Source organism: Nanorana parkeri, unplaced genomic scaffold, assembly GCF_000935625.1.
Source record: "Nanorana parkeri isolate BGI_ZX_2015 unplaced genomic scaffold, ASM93562v1 scaffold1400, whole genome shotgun sequence".
Taxonomy (NCBI): Eukaryota; Metazoa; Chordata; class Amphibia; order Anura; family Dicroglossidae; genus Nanorana; species Nanorana parkeri.
The window spans coordinates 329,654-345,288 of NW_017307668.1; the positions used below are offsets into that span (position 1 = coordinate 329,654).

General features: G+C 44.5%; 1 protein-coding gene across 2 annotated transcripts in view; it reads left to right on the forward strand.

Moving 5' to 3' along the window:
• The window catches only part of TTC13 (tetratricopeptide repeat domain 13), a 77,972-nt gene that overhangs the window by 588 nt on the left and 61,749 nt on the right, over positions 1-15,635 (forward strand). The window lies entirely within an intron of this gene.

Consider the following 15,635-nt stretch of genomic DNA (forward strand, 5'->3'; position numbering starts at 1 on the left):
CCAAAACATGTCACTTTTAAAGCCTTAGGGGGGGAATTTCCCCTTGTATGGGGCTCATTTACTTCCCGGAGACCTGCGTAGAAGACTTTTACTTACCTGATCCCCACAGGCTCCAGAATCGGCAGTCTTAAGGTGCCCATACACCTTGTGATTATCGTACGATAATCGCGGGAAATCCCGCGATCGTACGATAATCGCAAGGTGTATGGAAGGCGTGCGACCGTTTTTACTGTACGGTCGCACGTCTTTTGTCGAACCAGCATGCTAGAAAACGGGTTTCTAGCCCATTCAGCATTGAGCTTGTCGGAAACCCGCCTCTCAGCGGGTCGGGCTTTCGATGATCGCAAGTATGATCTACCTGTCCAAGATGGGCGGATCGTACAAGCTTTTCGTTAGCTTACGACCATCGCAAGACAAAAGTCTTGCGATGGTTGTAAGGTGTATGGGCACCTTTAGCCTCTACCACCCCTGTGTTCTGGCAGTCGGAGGCTCACTGATGTTATCACGTACAATGTAGGGCCCGTAATGCAGACAATGAGGACAATCCACAAACCAGAGCAGAGGGGAGACAAGGTGATCACCTGCTGCCAGGGGAATGGTGATCAGATAAGTAAAAATGCTGCATGCATGCATGTCAATCCTTCCAGCGCCTCTCCCTCTCCACTGCAGCAGTCTGAGGCTGCGTTCACACATATCGTTTGCAGTTCTAAATAGCTGCAAATGTGCGTAATCGGCCGTATTATGGTGCTTGCACTATTTTTGGGGGTCATGTTACGTACAGTGCCTGCAATGGTGTGAACGATGCACATTGAAGTGCATTGTTTTTTTATTTAGAGCAGCTCCGCACGTTTGAATAGAGCCTAAGGATTCTCAAGTCATCATGTCCAATACAGTGCATTGGATGTGAGGACGCCGAGGCACATAGCCTCACTGCAATAGAGGAAGCGCTACTAGCTTTGAGACCCCGTTCACATGTAGCGACATACCTTTGCAGCGGCCGGGATAGCGCGACTTTCGGGGCGACGTTCCAGCGACGGTAGCGCGATCTTCTTCTCCGTCGGGCTCCATAGAAAAAAAGCAAAAGCGCGCAAAATCCGCCGAAAAAAGGGTCCGGTAGAAGCGACTTGCGACCGCGACGAGCGACATGGAGTTAAGACAGCTCCATTGAATAGCATTGGCCGGCGACTTCTCGCGATATCGCGCGGCAAAAATGCGCGATATCGTGGCGTAAATCGCGCGACAAGTCACTATATGTGAACGGGGCCTAAGGATCGGGTGAGTATAACTTTTTTTATTTTCAGCCCTAGACAAAAATGAGCAGTTAACCCTTGCAGTGCGGGGGTAGCCCCACTGCAAGGGTTAAAAATAATGTAAGGAGACTTAACCCTTTCAGTGTGGGGGCAATTTTTTCTTCTCCTGAACATAGGCTTCTAGGTTTGCTGTGATGTCATTCATTGTTAAGGGTACCCAATGCACCTTGCTACACCATATGCTTTCAGGTTCATGAAATCGCACTAAAGCAGAGGCTAGCAAAGTACCTTGGGGGGAATTTATCAAAACTTGAGCAGACAGAATCTGGAGCAGTTGCAGATAGCAAACAGCTTTAACATCTTTCATTTTCAACTGAGCAAACTGAAGAGAGAAGCTGATTGGTTCCTATGGGCAGCTGCTGCAGATTCTCTCTGCTCCAGTTTTGATCAATTCCTCCATTGTGTTTTGCTGTGGCACGCTTTGAAAAAAACAAGGTGCAGGGAGGTGTTTGGTGTGACTGTCATGCGTAGGGCAGCCCTTTAAAATGAGCAGGCGGCTCTGTTTGCAGCTGTGCGGGTGTAACAGCATGCATGCAAGTGTGAATGGTAGCGAAGTTAAAATAGACTTTAAAGAGGAACTGTACCGAGGTGATATTTCCATCCCACCCTTTGCACAGCAATCTTCAAATATCCTTGATGAGTATCTGGTATGGATTTGAAGGGGAACCCACAAAAAAAATTATAAAGTAAATAATAACACTGACACCATTGGAAAAGGGGTCTACTAAAAACACCCCAATATAATGCCCCACGGTGTTAATCTATCACCAGTCATGTCATTCAGCAATGAAGATCCATTGATGAACATCAACTTGCTGACGACAAAAACATATCGATCTTGCCCCGGTCGCTCACTCGCCCACAGCTGACATTTCCTTGGCCCTGCTATAGATATTGACATTGATGTTAGCCAGCATCCCTGGCCCCTTAGATCAGGGGTAGGCAAAAGCTGGTCCTCCAGCTGTGGTGAAACTACAAATCCCATGATGCATTGCAACATTCTCACAGCCACACACATGACTCCTGGAGAGAGATGCATCATGGGATGTGTAGTTTCACCACAGCTGCAGGACCAGCGTTTGGCTACCCTTGCCCTAGATCACAGTCAGCTGCCACATGGGTTCTCGGTCAGCAGCTGGATGTAAACCAAGGGGTCGGGGATGCATCATTGGTTGCTAGGACACTGCTTGGCCGACAGCGTCCTAGCAACCAAGGGGGGCTGATGCACAGACCTTAATGGGAAGCTTAACTTCCTGCAGCAGCCAGAGGTTCGCCTGTATGCCAAAGCAAACAGGCCATTTGGTTTGCCCACCTAATAAACTTTGAGCAACACTAGTGTGTACTAGACCTTTTTCTTTTATATTACAGAACAGTCATCGGCTTTGCAAAACATATTTTGAAAGCTTCAAAAACATGAAGCAAATAACTGATCTTTGCTCCCCTAAGAACATGATCCTTTGCAGTTATGGATTGGTCAATGTGTTTAAATTCGGCAGCAGATATGGCCTCCTATCTTGTAAGCTCTCACAAGCAGGGCCCCCGTATTGAATTGCACCCGTACTGTCCCCCTTTATTATGTAAACTGTTGTCACCATATAAATCCTGTGCAGTAATAATATTATATAACTGGGGGGTTGGATTGGGCTGGTTCCTGCGTGGGGCCCAACAGCTACATATTATAATGAAAGATTCTGTTTTGTAGAGTTTTGGGTAATGTGTCTGCAACGCAAATTTGCTAAAAAGCTCAGCTCGCAGGTCTCATAGCAGAGGTCTGGAATGGACGGGAAGTTTTAACTATGATGCTGACCAACATGCTTTCCTGGTTTGAGACCTGTGCTCTGTGACCTATTACAATGTGAATGTAAGTTAGAGCTTGTGCAGACATTTAACCACTTGCCGTCCAGAGCAACGTTTGCACACACATGATAACATCTGAATTTCTTATTAGTAAACAGTTGAACACCTTCAAACAATTGTGTTTTCTGGAAGCAGAGAAAACAAAATGCTAGAAGCATTTTGCATAATATTTATCAAACCAATGTTTTTAGGATAAAATGCACTAAAATGTATTTTAGTGCACAGAAACAGAATCCGATTTTTTTTTTTTTAGTAAATATAAAAGATGGGGTCATGTCGAGCCTTAAAATTGTGAAAACGACAATACCCCAAAATTGCACATAGGTGACGCTTTATAAGCTTTTATGGCTTATCATTTTAGTGTTTACCGTAAGGGATAGCCCTAGAATTATTGCTTACACGGCGATATGTAACGTGGTGCAACCGTCGTGTTCACGAAATGCACGCTTGTTTGCATTTGTCTGCTTGTACATAGGAACCGGGAATTTTTTTTTTTTTTTTTTTAAAGTTGTCTTTTATTTGTCTGTAAGACCTATCTGCACCCTGTATTTTAGACACCTCCTTGTTCCCACAGTTCCAGCATCCCTCCATGTCCCGTGCTGTCCACCCTCATCTTTAGCCCTGCCCAGCTTGACATCGTGACATCTTGTGTCCGGGTTTCAGCTGGCCTGAAATCCGGACTGTCCGTGTGAATCCCGGACAGGTGGCAACCCTAGCCGGCACCTTTGCCTGATATGGTTCAGCCCAGCTGGTCCGGATTGCCATTGGACATACCGAGGCGATCCGGGCCGGCCAGGCCTATTTTCATTGGTGGGCTGGAGGTAGCGCCCCAGTAGTCCCTATGTTAATACGTCCCTGGTTGCACTGCTCATCAGGTTACTACTATTGGTTTTGTTTGCACAGCCTACTAAAATGCTTGGTTATTACACTGACACTCTAATAAATAGAGATTATCAGATTACACTTTTTTGCGTATATATTTGATTTTTATCAGAGGCATTTTATGGATGAAGATCTGCTTTACCTTCCTTATGTCAGAGCCTCTAGCAAGGAGAACAGTGAGCAGCACAGTATTCACATCACCAAATCTCACTCCAAATCTGATGAAATTATTAGTTGGAGGCAGCAGAGATTAAGGACGCATTTACATAAGTGTGAACATAGGCGATTTACAGGCACATTTTTCAGTACTTTTTATGTACTACTTACTATAAAAGCAGAATTGAGTGTTTTTTTTACCACATAGACTTTTAAATTGGCACGTCTGAAAGACGCACTTCAACACACATTTTTTCAGGTGTTTTAAAGTCTATGGGTAAAAAATGCTTGGTTCAGCCTGAGAAAGAAGCTCTTTTTGGAGTGATAGGTGTTTTGCTACTGGTGCTTGAGTGCTCAGGTTTGAACAGGCATCATAGAAGACAATGGGATTTTAATGTACCTTGGAGCTATAAAATGCTCATGTGAGAATGGGGCAAGATCTATTTTTTGCGTTTGCAGTGGAACAGAACGCTTGTAAAGTTTTGCTACGCGTCCGATCTCACTGCGCGGGGGGGTGGAAGCGGTGCCATTGAATACAATGCACCGCCACGCCCCCCTCCCGCCCCAAATCGCAAGGGGAAGTTTCTCAGCGATCGAGGTGTGTTCCAGCAGCTACCGCTCTGGAACACACACGCTTTCGGTGTGAACAAGGCCTTACAGCCGCAGGCGGAATTCCAGGCGAAAAGGTACATTTTCAGGGTACTGCTTAGGCATAATTACCATTTCTAGATATTTCTTATAACAAGGCAGATCTTTGTCTTTTTGAATTCAGGTCTACTTTAATGCTAAATAGAGTATGTCACAAAATATTTACATATATGCATAAAGTTATATGAATGGAAGATAACCTATGTAATATATTTTGTAAGAAGTCAGAATTATACCCTTTCAAATTTTCTGCCTCTTGAAAGAAGGTCCCAGCTTATTATAAGGTTAGTTTAGTTTGTATTTGTAAAATAAAAATGATATTGGTGGTGAGAACCTTCTCCAGTGATAAGTGTGAGGCCTTTGGTTTTATATGGTCTTGAAACTTCAATTTGAATATTTATGTCTTTGTATTTTGTACTAGTATTACATTCTGCCATGTATTAGTACAAAAATGATGCCAGTTATAGAGACAGAGTGTTTTGAACTGATGTTACTGGCAAAGGCATTGTCATTACATGTTTAATCTAGAAGCAAAAAAGATGGATTTAATACAACAGGAGAGGCTGTGTACTTAGGAAAGTTAAAGTACTATGAGCTGGGATGAAAAATACAAGAATCCCCCCTTTTCATCAGGAGCCCCCTCCTTTCACATCAGTTCTCCCCTTTCACACTAGGAGCCCCCTTTACATCAGAAGCCCCCCTTTTACATCAGAATTCTCCCTTCACATTGAGGGCATGTTAACACCAATTACAGTGCTTTCCAGAGCGGTTAGCTGCTGGAACGCACTGTATCACATACTAAACTCCCCCCTGCATTCTGGGAAGGGAGGAGGAGAGGTGCTACAAGTCAATGGCACCACCAACAGTGTTCCGGTGCAGTGTGATTGCAAAAAATGCGGCAAGCGTTATTGTTTTGCGATCACACTTCAATTTGAGTATTTAAATCTTTGTATTTTGTGGTAGTATTACATTCTGCCATGTATTAGTGCAAACATTATTTATTATTATTATGTTATGTATTATGTTATTTATTGATTTTACCGTACTCGCCATTCTTTTCTGAATAGATTCCACCCTGAATTAGCGTCATTGGTTTCCATGGTACTGCTGGCTTGCTTACCTCCACAATGGAAAGGCATGACACTGTGTGAAATATTTGAGGCACACCTTGGGAAGCTAGAAGACTGTTCTAGATAAACCTATAAGCTTAGGTAGCCTCCGGTGAAAACCTTCTGTAAAAAGGTTTAGTTGATCCAGAGATCTCTATAACTAAAATGAAATGCAAATCTTGACTTTCCTGTAAAAGTCAAGCCTGGGCCTGCCACCCTGGAAGTTTGTTTAGGCCTTTGGTTCCCAACTGGTGAGTTGTGACCCAAAAGTGGGTCGCGACCCCATGTTCAGTGGGTCGCCGCATGCTTTCCACTTTTATAGGTGAGAGGTACAAAATATGCTGCCCGGCACTGAGTGTCAGCTTGAGACGGGGTGGGCTAGGGATATGGTGGCAAGGGAGCTCCATCTGTATGTGCATTGCTTACAGCCCCTCTTGCATACCCTGTAGAGGTGCCTGTACCGGAGTGACATCACATTCTGGCTCCTGGCACCTCTACAGGGCACGCGAGGGAGCTGTACAAGCAATGCGCATGTAGATGGAGATCCGTCACACAGCCCACACTGGACCCCAGGCTGAGGATCCACTCCAGTTCTCATAAGGTAGAAAGACTGGGTGGAACTTAAAAAGAGGGGAAAAAAATGTTTTTGGAGTGTTTGTGTGAGAATGTCTGTGAGTGTGTGAGATTGTGTATGTATTAGAGCTGCAGCTAACGATATGTCAGTGTTTTCGAGAGCCCAGACACACTGGTACGCACTTACCATGCATTCTGGTGTGGGAGGTGTGTTACTTTGCCATTCATGCCCAAATGCACCTCCCACCCACAGTTCGTACATCCACACCGGAACGCGTGGTACCCTAAAACGGTGCGTTCCATTGCAATGCGACTTGGGTCGCGACTTAATGACCAAGGACAAATGTGGGTCCTGAGGTTACACAGGTTGAGAATCACTGCTTTAGGCTAAGTTAACACCTAGGCGATTGAGCTGATGATTTTGTGCGGTTTTGAAACCAAAATTGTGCCAAAAAACGGTTTTCAATACATAGAGATGTTTATGGGACCACAACCGCCCAAAAATAGCATCTGCACCTTTTTGCGCGACAGGCGATTTCAGCGACGCAACGCAAAGGTGTGACCAGGACCCATTGACTTCAATGGGAATCTGTGTTTTGTGCGATATCGCGTTGCTAAATCCGCGCAATAAATCGCCTAGGTGTAAACCTAGCCTTAGTGGTCTGTTAATGCAATAGACAGCCCTACTGAGCGATAGTGAGGTGTAAGTGGCAGAATAAAGAGCGATTTTCACACAACTGGTTCTTTTATTGTTTTTTTGGGTTGCTCACTGAAAGTAACCCTTGCCTATGCTTTTTTTCAGAATATGTCTAGTTTGCATTCCCTGGACTTGTGACAGGTTGCTGTCTCATCAGAGCTCAGTGAGAGCTTTAGGCACAAAGGCATTGTTTTGGGTTTTTTTTTGAGCTAGATAGTTATGACCAAAAACAAATAGTGTGTAATTCTACCACCTTTTGTATCACTTGTTCCTGCCTTGTGAATTGGAGGCCCTCAGGGGCAGGGCCCTCCTCATCATCTTGTCTTGCATTGTAACTGTAGTGGCTTCCTTTATATTGTAAAGCACTGCACAAACTGTTGGCATAATGTAAATCCTGTATAATAATAATAATTTAATTTTCTATTGAGAATGCAAGAAAATCTGCCTTGGTGACCTATAGGCCCGTCTTTCTGTGATGAAACTAACTGAACCTGATTACAAATACATTAAGATCTTCAAAAATGAACAGATGATAGATCTGAGTATTTAAAGTAATTGTTGTTGGGTATCATTTTGAAATCATTTCAGTGGCTAGTATAATCAATTCTTGGGTAATACAAAGCAGATGTAATACAGCTGGACATGGGCCTAGGCGTAATACAGTTATGTAAGAACAATAATTATAAGCTACAAGTGGCCTTTTTAATTCAGGAGAAAATAACCTGTTAAACGAAATCAGTGGGAAATAAACAATGTCCCTGTGCAGCTATTTGCATTTTTCTAAGTAAACATGTAGTGAGAGAAACCTGGAGGCTGCCATTGGAGCATATAGAGTGGAGTGGGCAGGAGTATGTAACATAGAGCACAGCATATAGAGTGAAGTGGGCAGGAGTTTATAACATAGAGCACAGCATATAGAGTGGAGTGGACAGGAGTATGTAACATAGAGCACAGCATATAGAGTGGAGTGGGCAGGAGTATGTAACATAGAGCACAGCATATAGAGTGAAGTGGGCAGGAGTTTATAACATAGAGCACAGCATATAGAGTGGAGTGGACAGGAGTATGTAACATAGAGCACAGCATATAGAGTGGAGTGGGCAGGAGTATGTAACATAGAGCACAGCATATAGAGTGGAGTGGGCAGGAGTATGTAACATAGAGCACAGCATATAGAGTGGAGTGGGCAGGAGTATGTAACATAGAGCACAGCATATAGAGTGGAGTGGGCAGGAGTATGTAACATAGAGCACAGCATATAGAGTGGAGCAGATGGCAGGAGTATGTAACATAGAGCACAGAGTATCAAGAGCAAAGGTGTAGCGTGACCTTCCTCCAGGGTATGCAAGCAGTCATCCTCCTTTCACACCTGCAAAGCAGGACTTGCACATGGAGAAGGTGGGGCAGTTCTGTGCCAATTAGGGATGTATTTCTCTATAGGGATCATACTTAACAGCAGGGAAAGGGCACAAGGATGATATGATCGGTGTACTGCTGTTCATTTACCTTCCAGTCTCAGGCAGGGGTGTGTCTTGGACCAGGTTGTATTGCTTAAATGCTGTGTAGTCTGCCTAAAGATTCAGCAGCTGAGTATCCTATCTGGCAGGGATTCTTGAATCAAAAGACCAGCAAAACAAAATGACCCATAATTTACCATGTCACATTGTTCAAATGCATGTATTTCTGTGTATTTAAAGTGACACTAAACTCAGGCGTTAAACCTTAAAAAATACATTAAAGTACCTGAACTATTAGCCGAAATGTTCCATATTTATGTATCACTCGGCTGTAGATCCTCAAATCATCTCTGAATTTGTTCTGACACTGGCCTTCCCTTGAGAGTGGCTACTTTTGTTCCTGTGTGTTGTAAAGTAGCCAGCGCTCCTAGCTTGCTCCCGTGATTGACTACAATCCAGGGGTGGACCTACCGCCGGTGCAGCTGCACCGGGGCCTCAGCCTACAGGGGGCCCAGTATCCATTCCAACACAGCCCCGGGGAAGAGATGGGGGGGGCCCGCCGGTGTCCGGCCGCCGTATACAATCGGATCGGTATCCGGGGGGGGGCCCCCATCTCTGCGCCGGGAGTGTCCGATGATCACATTGGTATTTGGCGGCCAGCAGGCCCCCTTCTTCTCTGCGCCGACACTCCCGGCGCAGAATGAGGGGGCCCATCGGATACTGTGGAGGGAGCTGAGAATAATAATAAAAAATAAAAAAAAGCCGGCAGGCACTTCAGGGGGCAGCCCTGGGCCTTGGCCGTGAGGACCCAGCAAGCAGCTGTCTGAGATGGACACACACACACTGGGGTAGTTTTCTGAAGCCTTCCCCTACCAGAAAACAGCCAGAAGAGGTGAAGGTAAGTTATTAAATAAAACTATTATTTTTTGTAGCCCAATTGAAGGCATTGCTGTATAAAGTACTGCTGCTATTTGTAGTGCTATATAGCAGGTCACATTCTGCAATGCAGCAATGCAGAATGGCACCCTCTATACAGGACTACAAATCTCAGCAGTACTTTGTACAGCATGTGCCATTTTTCCAACTTTTTTTACATGTATGTGGGTTGGGGGGTTTGTGTTTTTTTTTTTTTTGTAATGGGGGGAGGGGGGGGCCCCCCCCAAAAAAAATCTTGCACCGGGTCCCTTTGTTCCCTAGGTCTGCCACTGCTACAATCTCAATACAAATTAGTAAACTAAACAAGAGTTTGTAGTCCATCACAGGAGTGAGCTTGGAGCCATGGCGACTTTTACAAACACACAGGAATCCAGGAGGAAGGACAGTGTCAGCACCAATTCAGAGATGATTTGAGGATCTACAGCCGAGTGATACACAAATAAGATACAATTTGTAATAATCTGTAAGGTAATATACATTTTTTAAAGTTTTTAGCTCCTGAGTTTAGTCTCACTTTAACCTTTTCCTGAAGGTTAGCTTTAAATTTTGAAGTTTTCCATCAATGTTGATGGATTGTAAACTACTCCTTGTCAATTTCCCATAATCTGTATAGTTCTTCAGTGCCAATCTCGGCCTCGTATTTATCTCAGTGATTGAAAAAAGCACCCGTACTCCCGCATCCGTGTTCCTACCCATGGCAAGATTTCACTTCAACAAATGATAATGACCAGCAGATGATTATTTAAATGTATGGATATATAGTTTGTAATATTTTGAATGAACTATGAATGCAAAACTATTTGTTTTTCTACATGGATCTTCTAGTTTCTTTTTAAGATTCGTTTGGGGGGCTGTACCTTGTTTGCTTTCGCTGCACCTTTTCCCCAATCTCTATGCAGAGAAAACTGTTGAGAAGATCACTTTGGCACCAACACCTTCTAAAGAGCAGTATAATTTGCAGGAAGCCTTTGTTTAAAATTTCGTGTGCAGCTTTTGCAGGCTTTCACCTATTGCCAGGGGTTAATATATATACATTTTTTTTTTCCAAACACATTTGTGGATACTATTTTTGATTTTTTTTGTTATTATCCAAGATTTTCTGCTGCTATGCAATTTGGCTCCTTTGCAAATCTGTGACCAAACTTCCATATATAGAAGTAACCTGCTAGAGAGCAGACAAGGTCACTTCTTCATATTGTGTATTTCTGCTGTAATCTATCTGACATTGTTCTGCACATAATATACACTGTCTCTGGATTTTGTTACAAATATTCCAGCCTGCTTTTTTCTATACTATTTGTGCTTCTTTTGTTTACATGGAAATAGGAAGTTACTATCCTTCCTGACACCAGCTGACACATCTCAATACAAAAACAATGAATGGCTGCTGGATATATTTATATGTGAAGAATACACAAAGTGGCAAATATGTTTTATAATCCAGTGGATACTCATTTTCTTGAGGTCTTTAAAGGAGAACTATGAGGTGAGTGCTTTTCAGTCACCTCATAGTTCTAGCTGACCTGTGACAATGAGACTGTCACAGGTCGGCTCAGTAGATCGGGAGGTGAGCGAACACACACCGGCGTTCGCTCACCTCTCGATCCTGTCACGGCTCTCTGCCGTGACAGGGGGAGGGGCTGGATTCCCCGCTCCGATCCGCCAGCACTGACTGGCGGAACGGACAGGGGAGGGGGCGGGTACAGCTGGCTCTACCTCCTAGATAGGCAGAGCCAGGTGTCAGTCACGCAGCTGGGCAGATCCAGACATAATTGTGGCGTCTCAGTATACCGCGAGCTACAGCTCACGGTATACTGAGCCTAGGGTGACGGGAGTACGCTAGTTTGTGTCCTCCCGTTACCCTAAGGAGAACTATGGGGAAAAGCCTTAAGCCCATAGTTCTCCTTTTAAATGTGAATTTAGCCGAGAGAAAAGTATTTGCCTTAAAATGTTTTTCCACCTTTGCAAGCAAATTGGGAAAACACCTATTTTATGTTTGTTACATGTTCTCATTCACTTTGCATAAAATATTTGAAATGACTGCTTACATTTGAAGTGCTTTATATTTGCTTAAGGTCCCACCAAACCCCCCTTCCGCATATAATGTGAAATATGCAAAGTTTATTCAAATTAACCTTGTCTGTACTGTGCGGGCAGTTTTCATTATCGGTTGTAAACGACATTTGAACACTGTCTGGGTTAAAGGCTTGGAGGCATAACTCTGGGGAAACATTGTTAACCCTCGCAGTGGTGCCACCCCCACGCTTCAAGGGTTAACGCTTGTCTGTGTGCTAAAGAATATATACAGTATATATTTACCCGATCATTGGTGCTGGCTTGTTCTTAGACCGGTCCTAAGAGCATCCCTCCCCCTTTTCTGCAGCGGTCTAAGAGTCCTTGTGTCATCCCATTTCATACAAGTGTATAGACCTGAGGAAGATTCAATCTGTGCAGTGGAGGAAGAGACATACTTCAGTGACCAGAGAAGCAGGCAGTCAACTGGGTAGTTCAGGTGTGTATAAAAAAAAAAAGTTATACTCGCCCAGACTTCCAAGCTAATAACGCTCCCACCAGCCTGTCTTGTCCTGCGCTACAGGGATGGTATATCCCTCAGCATCCTAATGTCCAATACACTGATGACCCGAGGACATCTAGACCACTGCAGCAGAGGGGGAGAGGCCCTTAAGGGACCAGTCTAAGATCTGGCCAGCTCAGAAACTCAGGTGAGTATGGCACCTAGACAAAAACAAGCAGTTAACCCTTGCAGTTCACCGTTCCCAGAATAAAAAGGTCACCTGCCCCATTCTTGATCTCAAAGCTCTCTTCATTCATGTGCAGAAATTTCACTTCACATCCAACAGGTCAGTCATAGGCTCCCATCACCCAGGAGACCATTTGACCTCTGTGGACATCAAGGATACCTATTTGCGTCTTCACGGCACATCAACTCTTCCTGTATTTCACTGTAGGAATACAAAAATACTAGCTTGTTGCAGGTGTCCTGCAGTCACCTGTTAAAATCAAGGGCTGCAGCTGCATGGATCTTTATGCGCATCCCAGTGTTGACATCTGTACAGGGGCAAATGCATGTTTCTGGACGCAGCCTGTACCTCACCAGGTGCATAAACATGGCTCCCTGCTGCATAAATATACGGATTAATGCGAATGAGCTCTTAACTGTAAGTGAGGGACCTAGAAATATTGCTCTCACTCCACTGAAGTTGGATTCATATGTGAGAGAGAGACCACAGGGATACTTTTATGTTTTTGTTTTATTACTTTGTTTATTTTAATTTGTTTTATTTTTTTCAGTGAAAATGTATTCTGATCACAAGAGGGCAAGCAAGCTCCCTATGGAATAACATTATGCAGGTGACAGGTATTCTTTATGGATACATCAGTGGTCTGTTGGACCCTTAAAGGAGAACTATGAGGTGAGTGATTTTCACTCACCTCATAGTTCTAGCCGACCTGTGACAATGAAAATGTCACAGGTTGGCTCAGTAGATCGGGAAGTGAGCGAACACATACCGGCGTTCGCTCACCTCTCGATCCTGTCACGGCAGAAAGCCGTGACAGGTGAGGGACTGGATTCCCCCCTCCCCGCTCCGATCCTCCAGCGCTGACTGGCGGAACAGACAGGGGAGGGGCCGGTACAGCTGGCTCTACCTCTAGATAGGCAGAGCCAGCTGTCCCTCACACAGCTGGGCGGATCCAGACATAATTGTCGGGATCCGTTTCAGCTGCGGCGTCTCAGTATTACACGAGCTGTAACTCACGGTATACTGAGCTTAGGGTGACGGGAGGCAGGTAGTTTGTGTCTTCCCGTTATCCTTGCGAGAACTATGGGAAAAAGCCCTAACCCCATAGTTCTCCTTTAATGTTTCCCTGTCCCTCTGCTCCAGTCAGTCAAGCTGTTTACCTGGCATTGAAGCTGGGATTTTGACAGCTCAGGCAGTTCTGCGAGGACATTGTGAAATGGATGTTCTTCTGTGTCCTCCTGCTCATCATCCTTATAGCATGCATTTTAGTCCCGGGCTACCAGAAGGAGCGGGAAAGCCTTGGCACCAAAATGGGGAAAGGGGAAATACACCCCTCGAGTCCCGTAAAAGTGATTGTGCAGCTCTTTTCACTTTTTTCTATAGCCTGCTGATAAAAATAGAAATAAGCTTGTTTTTACCACAAGGCCAGGATGTAGGTTATACATTCAAAATGCTGAAGTGGTTAAAAGCCCCGTAGAACAGTGAGCGTGTTTTTTTAGGTTTTGCTTTTAGTGCCATGAAATGAAAGACTTTTTATGTCGTTTTATATATGGGATATAATCTTTGCAATGCAATCTCATGTGCAGGCATGCTTTTCATCCTGGGCAACCACCACAATCTGGCTAGCCTGTGTTGGTATTCATATACTTTCAGCAGCAAAGTGGATGATAGCACCTTACCATTACCTTTACAAAATTATTATTATTATTATACAGGATTTATATAGCGCCAATAGTTTGCACAGCGCAAATTACGAATGCTCAGTATTGTATATTCTTGATTTGGAGGCACAAGGCATCCATGACCATGATCTTAAAGTGACACTAAACTTATGAGTTACATCTTAAAAATGCATTCAAGTACCCCAACTATCAAAAATGTAGCTTATTTGTGTATCACTCATCTGTAGATTCTCAAATCCTCTCTGAATTTGTACTGACACTGTCCTTCCTTCTGGAGGGGGGCTACGTCCATGGTCTTTGTGTGTGCTGTAATGTAGCCACAGCTCCAAGTTTGCTTCCATGATGGACTACAATCTCAATACAAATTAGTAAACCAAATGTGAGATTGTATTCCATCACAGGAGCGAGCTTGAAGCAATGGCTACTTTACAACACACAAAGGACCATGCAGAATAAAAGTTGCCACCCTACAGAAGGAAGGACAGTGTTAGTATGAATTCAGAGATGAATTGAGGATCTACAGCTGAGTGATACACAAATAGGATACATTTTTGTTAATAATTAGGGTACTTTAATGCATGTTAAGGTTTTAACTTCTGAGTTTTGTGTCACTTTAGGTGATGGATGTGGGCTTACCATTCACCATGCTGTGTTTGTAGATCAAATAAACACCATCCAACCTTAATGTTGTCCCAACTCTAGACATTATGCAACAGGTGAACAACCACATGCAAATGTAAGTCTGAATGCTGCACACATCTTTCTGGTTCTTAGGAAACTGTTTATAGACCTAATATCCAAATGTTTCCTGCCAAGGTCTACATGTTGTGTGCTCAAGTGTCGACATAACTGGCATCCTGTCTGTTGTGGTTAAATGGGTGATTTCCTACCACCTCTCGTGCAGTGGTGTGTATACTCCTTTACAGTGTGTGCTATTTACCGTAAAGCCAGTTTGCTTATCAGCTAAATCATCTATTGCAGGGGTGGCAAACTCAAATTCATCGGGGGCCGCATCAGCAGTATGGTTACCCTCAAAGGGCCGGTTGTATAGGACTTGTACGGCTCTCACGGGGGACCCGAACGTCCCGGATCGCCTCTGTAGTCCGGCCGGTCAGAATCAGGCAGTGGCGCTGACCTCTAAACAGGCAGATTAGACGGCCGCTTGCAGGGGCCTCCCGGGGTCCTAGCGAGGAGGAAGCAGCCGTCTAACCTACCTGTTTATTGGCTGCCGCTGCCTAATTGTGACTGGCCCGGATCGCATACCAAGGCGATCCGGGTCAGTCGGATCTATTTCAATTGGTGGTCCCTGAACGCAGTGGTGTATTGGGGCTGCCCTAGGCAAGGCAAAACTCGGGCACCCCCACTAAATTTACCCCACCCCTTCCTGTTTAATACTTTTTGCGTGACCTGTCAGTCGCTGGATACAGTGCAAACACTGTATCCAGCTTTTGACATGTTCCGCTATTAGCATAGCAGGAAAGCTGTGGTCTCAGGGGGGCTTAGCAGGATTTGTGGTGAGCTCTGCGGGGTCTATGGTGGGCAGAGCCCACCACAGATCCTGCACAG